At 30.4% G+C, this 13,780-nt stretch overlaps 1 long non-coding RNA gene across 1 annotated transcript; it reads right to left on the bottom strand.

Annotated features, from left to right (window-relative positions):
- Positions 1–230: 230 nt before the first annotated feature.
- On the bottom strand, positions 231–621 carry LOC111692363. Its single transcript, XR_002763211.1, has 3 exons — positions 501–621; positions 365–442; positions 231–266 (listed from the first exon to the last, which is right to left on the bottom strand). It is a non-coding gene; the product is annotated as an uncharacterized LOC111692363 (long non-coding RNA).
- Between the last annotated feature and the right edge of the window lie 13,159 nt (positions 622–13,780).

The raw sequence follows: 13,780 nt of genomic DNA, 5'->3' as shown, positions 1-13,780 counted from the left end.
ATCTTTCCAAGAGCGAGTGGAAAGAATATTGTTACTATGTTTTATGCATTCTTCGCATTTGTTCTTTCCAGGAACAGTTTTTTGTTTTATATCAGTTCTGAAGAATTCTATAACAACTTTTGTTTCTTCTGTGTTCCATAATCTTTTTTTATATATTTTTCTTGTTTGTTTAAAGTCCTTATTTTTTGTGATTTTCTCTTTCTTCTGGTTTTTCTTTTTCTTATGTGTTCGTTCTTTTTCATCATTTTCTTTCTCATACTCATCACCTAGAATGGACGAAAAAACAATCGTTTTATATTTTAAAGTGGCATAATACGTTTTTAAAAGTTCTTTTTTAAAATTGCACGTAACATTTTAAACTTACAGCTAGAAAACGTTTCCTCGACATTTTCTAGGGACTGATTAATAAGTTGGCAATCTTCAGTAGCAACTTCAGTAGAATCTACAAAAAAAAAAAACAGCGCAACATTAAAATTGTACTTAAATTTTATTAAACTTACAGCTAGGAACCGCTTCATCAATATATGTTGGAGGCTGAAACATATTAATCTCATTATGCTGTCTATCCTCAGTGGCAACTTCAGCAGTGTCTTCCTCATCTTCGTCGGATTCTATGTCCCGATCCTCGATATCGGGCAAATCTGTTAATTAAATAAAATATCAAAAATTATGTAAATTTTTTGAATTCTTAATATTTGAAACTCACCGGTTATGGCAATTTCATTCAAAGTTTTTCCTGCGAATTTTTTAACTTCGTCTTTTTCAACAGCCATTAGTATTCTACTAATTTTAATTAATTCTATCGATGAGTCATGTAATCTATAAAAATCCCTATGGACCCGTATGTCATGACCCAAGTGACGTGCTAACCAATCTGTCTCATTTTCACTTAGATTAAATATTTGGGATACCGTGGCAACATATTTTCGTAATTTGGTACTATTTATTAAGTCTGGTCGGACTAGATCAGCTTCAGAGCAGCACATTCTTAAAGAATCGTGACCTCTCAGATGAGACACTGAGCCTCCTCCTGCTGCAAATAAGAATACATTATCTTCTGGAATGTTGACTTTATTTCTAGTTTCCAATAATAACTCTATCGCTTCTTTAACATCATTTGTAAGTAATACTGTAACTATTCTACTTCTTTTTCCTGTTATTTGTACTAGGCTTAAAGAACTTGCAAGTTTTAATTCAAAAGCGGACATTGACTGCTTGTATTCACTAGTCCCAGTCTGAGACCAATTAGGTCTCATTGTATAATTTGTGACCGTCATTTTAGCTGCCTCCCCTGATCTACGTTTATTAAATAAAACTATTTTACAAAGCACATACCGAGCTAATTTTCGCCATTCTTCATATTTAGTAGGTGCTAGTGCCAACGCTTTTTTGTAAAATGCTATTTTATTATTTAGAAAGGTATTCAGTTTTACCAAATCTTCTGTCACAGGCAATAGTTCCACTGAATTAATTTTCTTTATGTGCAGCGTATTCAGAGCATTAGATGAAACTCTAATACTCCATTCTAGATCCATTAATGTCAAAAACGAAGTTAATCTTTGAAGACCTGCCACATCACCTTTTCTTATGCAATATCCTTTTTCTATCGCGACACACTTTCTTAGAGCATGTCCTAGCTTTAACGCTAATGATGGTATGTTGAAATGAGGTCGATTTGTTTCTGTTGAATTAAATTTACATAAGTATTTGATACTAGTCACAATATCATCAAAAAATTCAGGTTTTAGCCAATTAGCCAACCATGGGTTAAGAGGGTTTACTTTTCTAAGCTGAATCAGTAATCTTGCCAATTGTCGCATAGTCTGCCGAATAAGAGTACTTTGTGTTGAATGATACTTTTCAAATTGTAATCTTCCAAATCGATTAATAAGTGAGTCTTGTTTGCATGTCAGAGATATAGTATCGTTTTTAAATTTTGCTATTATATGTTCATAAAATTCTGGATTATCTCTCCCTACTGTTGATGCCATTAATGCATTACTTTCAGATAAAGCATTACTGCTTTTATCATTCGTATTGTTTTCAGAATTTTTGCAACTATATTTCATATGATGCCACAACAATTCTTTTAAGAAAAACCCCAAACATCTTGGACATGGCCCGTACTGAGTATAATTTTTGGTTAAATTTTGATTAGGTTTTCGGACCAAAATAAGTTCTCCCTCTTTTTTTTCAATAACTTCACAGTTATTGTGAAAATCGCCAATCCGTATTAGAACCCCAAATCCATCTCTTCGAGACTTACTTTTTTTTGGCTTTGCCAATAGTGAGGCTACCTCTGGTTCATTACTGTGTTTCTTTTCAAAATGAATAGCCATTTGCTGAATAAATTTGTTACAGAAATAGCAACAATGCACTTTGTCCTTTACTCTTATTCCTAAATCATTTGCAACTGTAGGTTTAACTGTTATTTCGTTGGTGGTTGTCAATTTAGATATTACCGCTGTCTTTTGTACATCACTTTCAATATTTTTTTGTCTATTTACAGTATTTTTTAATTCGGTGGGGAGGCAAGTTAGTGGCAATTCTTTATATGAGTCAGGTGCAATTGGATCATCTATTGGAATAAATTCTTCCGATGTGACTGTAGTATCAGAAGGTAAATATTCTGTACCAGAAGATTGTAATATAGAACTCTCAACAACAGATACACTGCTATCGGTATTACTTTCTCTGCTTCTTGTTAGTTCTTCTGGAGTTAAGTTATTGGTTAAATTATCAACGGTTTTTACACTATTTACACTACTATCGTTTTTTCCAGTTTTTTCTAGGCTATTCTCCTGAGCCGTAGTTGAGTAAAATATATTACCGTCGGTATTCATTTCCATCATATCTTCCATTATAACTATAGGTATGTTATTCAGATCTAGATCACTACAATCGTAATTTTGTATCGTGATATAGTTACATCCCATAATCTCTTTATTTTCTGCAGGTTGTGCTTCATCTAAAAAATTCAAACCATTTTAGAACAAAATTAGAAAAATACGTTAAAAGTTGCTAAATCGATAGTTTATAAGTAAATACATGGTACGGAAATAAGAGTAAATGAATGACAAGGTACATTGTTGCTATTTCTGCGGTAAATTGTGTAGCAAAAAAAAATGTTTAACTCTAGGGCGGATACCCGATTTTTGCCAAAATAGTGAAGTTACTGGAAAAACGAATAATTCATTTTGGTCTGAAAATCCAATTAGAATTTAATTAAATTGTCAAAACACTGAAAATAATACAGAGATCGAAATAGCTTTATCCGAATGTAACGTTTTAATGATATACAACAATAAAAAGAGATAATAAGTATATAATTTTACGAACATATAATAACAAAACTCACATTACAATTTGACAAATATAATAAAACATTAAAATACCCTTATTCTCCGGACTATGCAATTGGCAAGAGAAAGAAAAAAACCTGATTTCTTTTATAATGCCGCTGTTTTTTGTTTTTTTTATTATTGTCGACATAGAAAAAAGATCAAGAAAAGATGATGTGGCGAATATCTTAGATTAACTGTTTTTAATAGTTCTTGAGTGGAGTATTAGAGTGTTACCTAATGATCGAAATATATTGCACATAAAGAAAATGAATGCAATGAAACTGTTTCCCCTGACGGAAGATTGATTGAAACTGAATACCTTTCTAAGTCATAAAATAACATTTAACAGTAATCTTGGGAAATAATACCTACCAATATGAATAATGGAAAAGTTAGCTTTGCATATGCTTTGTAATATAAAATTATTTAATAAACATAGATCAGGCGAAGCAGGTACCATGAAAGTTACAAAACTATATAATGTTGTATTGATCTCGGAGTGGTATAACAAAAAAAAGAGGTATAATACATAATAAATAATGCTGAAGTTCCACAAGATATTCTGGAGAGGGAGAAACATGGTGTCATTAAATCTATTACCTCCCTTGTCCTCCCTAAGGAGGAAAAATTATTTTGTACTAGTACTTAAATGAGGAAGCTAACTCTTATTCTCTATATGGGGAGTAGAAGAAAAATCATTTTTTAAACCCTGCTGTAAAAAGCATAATGCATAAATATCTCTATTCTTACGTACTTGCTACACATAACGTCATCTCCATCTGAGATACATCCATTGTATTTTCATATGTCGGTACTTCTAATCTCAATACCGCATTGTCATTCGTCTTCTGGGACTTATCTATATTCCTATCTATTTCTTGATTTTTACTAGGGTCTTTGAATGACTCTGCCGCATCTAGAAATTTCAAACTGATTTATGCCAAAATTAAAGAAATATGTTACATAAATATAATTTTGTTTTTAATTTTCATAAAAAAATATTCTTGATAAAGCCGAATAAATAATAATGAATGCGTTTATATTAAAAATATCACCAATTTCAAAGATATAACATCTTCAATATATTTCAAAGCATTATGTGTTTGATACAGGTACGTACTATCTCGTGTATATCTAATGGCACTCTTTATTTCAAATGCTGAAGTATTAGTAATGAAATATATTTACAACTTTCAACATTACTCTTAGTTGTTCCATTCACTAATAGAGATCTAATGAAATTTCTACTTAGAACCTTCAGTAGTCCAAAACTGTTTTGAGGGAGTGTCATTATTAAGGCACGAAATCGTACGCTTTTTTTACTCTGTTGTATGTCAAAACTATCAAATTCTTTTATAAATATAAAGAATGACATTATCCTTTGTGTTACATACTTTCTATAGCAAGTGACCTCTCCTTCTGATTTGTACCTTTTGAACTTTCATATTTTGGAATTTGCAATCTTGCCATTACACCCGCATCTTCTAAGCTTCGAGCCAAATTTACAATCCTTGAGGTTCTGTTGCTCATTTTAGCTAAATGTAGTACCTGTATACACATGTACAGTAAAAAATAAAATTTTAACATAGTACTTACGTTATACATATTTGTTACCTACATCTACATTCAGTCCAGTATAATTAATAAAGAAATAAAAATTATCTAATAAATTATAATCAAATGGTCATGGTAAAACTAACTAAAACTAACATAAATTAGATTTTTTTTGCAAAATGATTGAAATTTTGTTTTATTACTAAAAATTTACTTTTATTTACTTAATTTGGAAGCATTATAATGATTGTTTTATTTTACGTACTATTACATATTTAATCTCTATGGTTAAAATGAAATGTAAACATGGTAGACATCACCTTTATTTGTATAAAGAAACATTGATTTTTAATAAAAATAAACAAAAATGTTATTGTAGCTCATCTCCATATATGCATTTCTGAAATTTTAATAACTAAAGTTTAAAGATGAATGGGCCTTGTTAGTAACTCAACCTATATAGCTCTTTAACAACATGCAAATAAAGATATCAAGATGAGTTACACCTCAAGTTACATCTAGTGTTGAAAATGATAGATTGACGTTATAACTTCAAACGTACGTTTACTATTCAGTAAACTTATTAAATTTTGTGGAAGTGTCTATATTATAAATAGATACCTACAAAACGTGAACATAGAAAAATGTATACAGGGTGTTTTCACTTTAAATACAGAATCTGCGGGAATAGATTTATTGCCGAAAAATAAGTAGAGTTTGTTCTAAAAACTTTTTTCCTGGGGGACGCCGTATTCGAGATACAGAATGTTAAAGTTTAACAAAAAAAAATTATATTTTCTGTCATATCTTCATAATACGCCGACGGAATTGAATGAAATTTTCTATAGTGTATTCACTAAATTTGACTTTTTATTGAATGTAATATTAGCCTCGGGGCTTTAATCAGTGGCGTGTTACTGAAGGCGCCGCGTGTTTGGGAAAATGTGGCGGCACCTTCAGTAGCACGCCACTGATTAAAGCCCCGAGGCTGATATTACATTCAATAAAAAGTCAAATTTAGTGAATACGCTATAGAAAATTTCATTCAATTCCGTCGGCGCATTATGAAGATATGACAGAAAATATAATTTATTTTGTAAACTTTAACACCTTGTACTTCGAATACCGCGTCCCCCAGGAAAAAAGTTTATAGAACAAACTCTACTTATTTTTTGGCAATTAATCTATTTCTGCAGGTTCTGCATTTAAAGTGAAATCTCCCTGTATAATTATATCTAATATGTTATTTGCAATACAAATAATTGCGTAATTACATACCTGCTTAAATAAATAGGGTTTATATATTTTTGATACACTAACTTGTTAAATATATTTTTGCCGAACATTATACTTTTAAACTAATATTTATTTAAATTTTAAACCGTTTGCTAATAAATCGTGGATAATGTACAGTGTGTTCAGTGACGAGCTTACACTGTCCGTATCTCTGAAACCTCTTCTGCGGTTTTTTCAAATTTGGAAACTGGGTCAAATACAGGGTGATTGACATACCTTTCTATAAAAATTCTATGTGAACAACACGTAAATCAAATCAAAATATCTTATTATGTGGTTAGTAAGGTTATTATAGGTAATTATATATATATCTGTTAAATATTTCAGTATAGTATAAAGGGTGTGTAAAGAAATGACAAAGAGATCAATTTAAAAAATGTTTTACATCATTTTTTGTTTTACTGAAATCTACGTCAAAAAATAGGGGCATTTTACGTTCACTTTACTATACATAAGCTTAATAGTTTTTGAGGTATATGTATAAGTTTATTAAAAAACTAACTATTTTTCTCATAATATTTTTGCTTAAATTATTGTATATTAGCTGTGTCCAGCTGTGTCAACTGTTTTATATTAAATACTTGTTGAAAACTGTTGTTGAGACACTTGTTGAGATAAAAGTTCATTGTTGGTATATTCAAAAGTTGCTTACAATTAGAATGAAGATTAATTAAGTTTCAAAAAACATTTACGAATAATGTTAAAAAGTCGCAACAAAAGCATATACAATCAGTATTCAAAGAATTCCAGGTAAACCAAAACATATTGGAGAGACCTTTTGAAAATTGTAAAAGTTTTAGATTACTAATAAGTAAACAGGAAAAATTTAAAACTACAAATTATTGTTACAATTCTACTACATTCCCCCTAATTGATAAATTTAAAAATCCTTATTGCTAAATCTACTCTTGGTTTGTTTTCCTTAACTATTTAAACAAATTTGAAACAACTTTTGTATATACCAACACTAAATTTATTTAACAGATCTTAACAAGTATGTTGTTATATATTACAGCAGTCATAATGAAATTTACTTATTGTAAGATGAAATCATGTTATTACTTACCTGAGTCTAACATGCACATAAAAAACACTAGGAACACTAATTACAGTAAAATACACTTTTAGCGCCTTTTAATGTTATATTTCTCGTATATTCCTTAGGACTAACTAGAAATGACATGCCACTTATGAAAATAGTGGTCTAATGCACGTGTACGCAATAAACAACAGCCTAATACACATTTGAATAGTGACCTAATACACTTCAAAAATTGTGAGCTAATGTATACATCGTAAATTGTAACATAATACACACGGAAATTGTGACCTTATGATATGAAAGATTAAAGTTATATGTACCAGATGAATAAAAAATCATTAATACATGGATGGACAATACTTCTCTTTTACCACTAAATATTAAAGAACAGAAAAAGATAATATAAAATATATAATAGGTAGGTAATATAAAATATAAAAATATTAAAGAACACATCATGGTGTAATAAAATACAGGGTATTTGAAAAAAAAATGATTTTCACGCATTCGAATTCGACGAAAAAGAAATTGAATTATGAGCATCCTGTATATAATTAAAACTCACTTGTATTACGTTTTCTCACAGCCCAAGAGTGTGACTATTGGATAGTGGATAACGGAAAAAATTATGTTTTTAAAAGAATTAAGTATAAATAAAGTATATTATATAGGTACTCAGGTTGAGAAGTGAGTTATTACTTACCGAGCACCTTTATATCCCGAGGCGCGTCCATAATGGCCTTCTCAAATGAAGTATATATAGATTTTTTTATACTACTAACACTGATATATTGCCATATATGATTTGATTACATTTTGATATTAGTCATTTCTGACTTTTTTGCAAACATTTCGAAATATTAAGTAGCCTGGGAGTTGTCAAACTGATAAGGTGAAACTAATGCAATTTAATTTTAAATACCTATAATTTTAAATATTTTTTTATAAATAGATAGGTATATACAGGGTGTCCGGAAATTCATGCAACAAAATTTGGTCATAGATTCTTAAGACAAATTCAGGGGACCCGTATTTTTTCTTTTTGCCATCTGGCCCCCTCTTTCGGAGTTACAGCCCCCTGAAATCTGCCCCTAAGAAGTCTTTTTTATATCTCAAAACCATGTTGTATGAGAATCACTAAATTTGGTAGACAGGGGTTTTATGACATGTGGAATCTCACAGTGCTACGCTTTTTGACGAGAAACCCCCTTAAGACACTTTTTCGTGGCCCCCTTTGTCTTTGGAACCAAAAAAATTTTGCTCGCAAATTTGATTTTTTTTAATTATTAGTTAGCTAGAAAGCCATTGAATNTATTTAATATTTGTATAAAATTTACGTCCTTTCATTTGTTTGAACCACTCAAACCGTTTTGCTGTAAACTTTAGTGATTTTATCAGTTTGGGGGTATATGGCTTATAGAAAATCACTTGGCGCCCTTGACTATGAATTAAAATTCATTAATAAAACATATTTTGTGAACTCTGAATCCACCCCGACTCCACTGTAGCTTAGTCGAGGCCTAACCCTGTTTCGTAACAACGCAAAACTTACGTAACAGGAGAATTGAAGTTTCTTAAAAAAAATCGTGATGTTACTAGCATTAAAACAACATCCCTGAATCTACCGCCAAACGCGAGATGAAATTGCGGCTATGGACCGGAGCTCGCGGCTCGGTGGTGGGGGGAGAGAGATGAGATGCTGCTTTCGAGCTGCTGAAAACTTGGCGCGCGTCTTCAAATCCAAACCAAGTGAAATTTTTTCCATTTTCTCCGCAACTATTGCTTAGAATTTCATCATTTTTTTTTAATTTGGGGTAGCTCGTCGAATTATTAACTTTTACCTTCACGACTTAAAGCAAAGACCATTATTTACTACTATATTGCAATTTATACGCTTTCCATTATCAGTCGGTATTAAAATTTACTAAATTTAAAAAATTATATCTTTGAGTTATATTTTATAATACTATATCAATAATCAATCAGGTCAACAGAAAGTGACAACGTTTTTCAAAAGTATATGATTGAAATACGTATACAATCGCATTCAGATCCGCTTGGAAAGAGCCGAGGCAGTGACACGCCATATTTCCCTTACCAAGGGCATCAATAGATTTGGGCCTGAACGTATGCGCACACATTTATGCCCGTACAGACACTGTCGAATTTCGACCATTTTTGGCATTCACAAGCAGTGTGCTGTGGCGTGCTGCTGTGGTGTGCTGCTCTGTTGTGTTACAGTTACATAGTTGTTTTTATCTTATTATTATTCTTGATGGCATAGTTATGTACCCAAAGTACTTTGAATATTTTCAATTAATGTAATTACTAGTTGGGTCATCAAGAAACATCATATAGAATTCAGTTTGTTGTCAATAGTGGGAAGATTAGAGGCCAAATTTCAAAGAAAAACAGCAAATTTTCTCAATTGTCGACGTTTCGTCACTTATCGTGACATCCTCAGGACACTATAAAATTTAATAATTTCAAAATTACATGACAATTTATAAATAACAAACTTAACATTAAAATATTAAAAAATTAAAAAAGTGTGTCTAAAACATTACAATAAAATGAATACAGTAATATCTATATAAACATGAAAAAAAAAAAAAATTACAAATACAGACACACTAACAATTTTGATATGTCACAAATTTAAAAAGAAAAGTATTAAAATTACACAAACAAAATGTTTTTATATAATAAATAATAAAATAACAAAATATGGTGAATGAACAAGAAACGCAACAACCAACAACCTGTACATAACATGCGAAAAAGAAAATTTTAAATTAAAATTAAATCTACGTATATTGTTTATATGTTACTCACATTACAGATTTAAGTGTTTCACTGTGTTTTCCTAGTCTCGTTATACATAGTATGTCATATAACAATCTTGGACAGTATATTAAAATATAAATCAAATTAGAGTTATTTTGTCGTACGAGACCAAGGGTGAACAAAAACCAAACAAAAAGTTTACAAACATTACCTTTTTATCTCCTCTATAAGGTTAAAATATGATCTACTGAGGGTTTCAATATCCGATCTTTTATTTACCGAGTGTTTTTCTTTTTTTATGCATATCATTTCATCTAATAACCGTTTTTTGATATTATTTTGTTTGCCAATAATCTTCGTTGAATCATAATCAAAACGATGTAAATTACTATAACAGTGTTCGGCAAGTGCAGTATTGTTACTTTTTTTTTGGCTTTATTGGATTTGATATATTCATACAATCTCTCTTATGTTCCTGAATACGGGAATACTTATAAAAAATAATTACCCTCATAGCTTAATTAATAAAATAATAAATAATCGTAATGTAAAAACAAATAATGAATGTGCCAGGGACTCCTTAAACAAATTTTACAAAATCCCTTATGTAAAAGGTCTCACAGAGAAGTTGGCAAATGTTTTTAGAAATGAAGAAAATATCAAGGTAGTACCCAAAAATGAAAATACTTTAAAAAAATATGTGTATACAAATCTTAAAACAAAAACACCAGCCGAACTTCAATCAAATGTTGTTTATAAGATACCTTGCAAAGATTGTGATAGGGTTTATATAGGTCAAACTGGTAGATATTTAGGAACCCGTATTCAGGAACATAAGAGAGATTGTATGAATATATCAAATCCAATAAAGCCAAAAAAAAGTAACAATACTGCACTTGCCGAACACTGTTATAGTAATTTACATCGTTTTGATTATGATTCAACGAAGATTATTGGCAAACAAAATAATATCAAAAAACGGTTATTAGATGAAATGATATGCATAAAAAAAGAAAAACACTCGGTAAATAAAAGATCGGATATTGAAACCCTCAGTAGATCATATTTTAACCTTATAGAGGAGATAAAAAGGTAATGTTTGTAAACTTTTTGTTTGGTTTTTGTTCACCCTTGGTCTCGTACGACAAAATAACTCTAATTTGATTTATATTTTAATATATGATCTTGATGTATGTGTACTCTATTCTCTACCTATATCTATACTGTCCAAGATTGTTATATGACATACTATGTATAACGAGACTAGGAAAACACAGTGAAACACTTAAATCTGTAATGTGAGTAACATATAAACAATATACGTAGATTTAATTTTAATTTAAAATTTTCTTTTTCGCATGTTATGTACAGGTTGTTGGTTGTTGCGTTTCTTGTTCATTCACCATATTTTGTTATTTTATTATTTATTATATAAAAACATTTTGTTTGTGTAATTTTAATACTTTTCTTTTTAAATTTGTGACATATCAAAATTGTTAGTGTGTTTGTATTTGTAATTTTTTTTTTTTTTTCATGTTTATATAGATATTACTGTATTCATTTTATTGTAATGTTTTAGACACACTTTTTTAATTTTTTAATATTTTAATGTTAAGTTTGTTATTTATAAATTGTGATGTAATTTTGAAATTATTAAATTTTATAGTGTCCTGAGGATGTCACGATAAGTGACGAAACGTCGACAATTGAGAAAATTTGCTGTTTTTCTTTGAAATTTGGCCTCTAATCTTCCCACTATTGACAACAAACTGAATAAAAATAAGGCTACCAATATCATTAGTTATATCATATAGAATAATGCAAGTAAGTACTCAGTTTTTATGAAATAGAAATCGTGTGGCTACTAATATTTGAAAATCGAATCATTTTAATAATTAAAAAGAGATTATAGCTAATGTACAGATTTTTGTTATATTTGATAAATCTGTACGTAAATTCTGTGATATGGGTTGTTCTAGCGAAATTTACTTAAATTATTAATATGTATATGCTAATTTGTCTGCAATAGCAATTATTTTTTTTATTCATACAGAATTGATTTAATAATGATTAGAAGATTGTGTAAAAAATTTGAACATTACTCATTACATTTTTTTTAATCAGAGAAGCGAATAGAATTCTGTTTTTTTTTAATAACATCCATGCGACACGGTATTTATTAACATTTTTATACGTTTATTTGCAACGCGTTTCTTTTTTTGCTTCTGGTACAAATTTCCGTGCAGCAGAAACGTTATCTAATTTAACATTTTTAAATTTTTCAGATCAATATTCTTTGAACCATGGCTGATCAGTCAGGGGGATCTGAGAATGCAGAGATCTGTTTACTTTGTGACGAGCCATTTGGGACGAGAACAACGTCAATTGCATATGAGCAAAGTATCGAGTCATTTATAGCAGCTAGTAAAAAAAGAGTAGACAGCAGACATAAGAAACTCACAGCAATTCTAAAAACCAAGAAAGCTGAGGAAACCGAGAGTAACGAGAAAATATCTATTAAGGTACACAAGTCTTGTCGTTCAAGTTACGTTAGCGAAAAATCAATAGCAGCTCATTTGAATAAACGTAAAGAAAAAAATAAGCAATCTCGCCGAGATAGCTTAGCTCGAAATTTCGATTTCAATAGTCTTTGTTTTTTTTGTGGCGGCGATGCATCCGATGATTTTATACAGCATCTTATCAAACAGAGTCGAAAAGACAGTGCAGAAAAAGTTCACAGTAAACAGGAGACTGGGTATAATATCGTAGCAACATTGAAAGGTCGTAATAAAAACAATAAAGAACATATTAATGTAGCATGGTACAAAGAAATCAATGCTCGTATCAAAGATGTTAATTTGGTTACCAATAACGCACGTTATCATGCTGGTTGCATGAAGAGATTCTATGCATTAAGAACTACCGACATACCTGGTCGTCCGGCCGACCCGAAAAATACAGCGTTACTAGAATTTATTATAAGTTTTGTTGAAAAGAATGCAGAACATTGCCAATTTCCTTTAAACAAATTAATCACAATACAAACAAACAACTAACTGCGTAGACACATTCGATTTACGAACAATAAGAGACAGATTAGAAACTTATTTTGGTAATGACATATCGGTTTATAGTTTCAAAGGAGATTTCCAGTTTTGCTTCATTAATGATAAGAATCAAATTCTTCGACAAGCATGGATCAATGACATAAAGAAAACGAAAGATTCCTTCGAATTAAAACAGGAGATAGTCAGAAGTACAGCCAGAATAATATTAAATGAAACGCGTGAAAAATACTATGAAATAGATGAATATCCAGCACCTCATTATTTTCTGGATAACGTCGACGAGCAATGCCCTTATTTCTTAAAGTCATTTTTAGAAATTATTATAAAAAGCCACAAAAAATAATCCAAAATCGATAAAAAAAATTGGACAATAGGGTTTTGATGTTTACGCATTGCTTAGTTTCTTCAATGAGACCCCGTGCATTCATATCCCCACTCATGCTGGGTTTATCTACTACTATGCATAAGAAACATGCATCGAGAAATTTAATTGATTCTTTAGCATATCTTGGTTTTTGTGAGTCGTATCGCGAAACTTTATGGTTTCAAGATTGCATCGTACAAAGTAAGGAACAATACTCATTAGAAAACAGCTATTTGCAATTTGTCTTTGACAATACGTATCACAATACAAATACGCCAGATGGTCGAAATACATTTCACGCCACGGGAGGTATTATGTGCGCCAC

Source organism: Anoplophora glabripennis, unplaced genomic scaffold (genome assembly GCF_000390285.2).
Source record: "Anoplophora glabripennis isolate ALB-LARVAE unplaced genomic scaffold, Agla_2.0 scaffold1395, whole genome shotgun sequence".
Classification (NCBI taxonomy): Eukaryota; Metazoa; Arthropoda; class Insecta; order Coleoptera; family Cerambycidae; genus Anoplophora; species Anoplophora glabripennis.
Note: the sequence above shows the minus strand (reverse complement) of the source record. Positions and strands in the feature narration are given on the sequence as shown.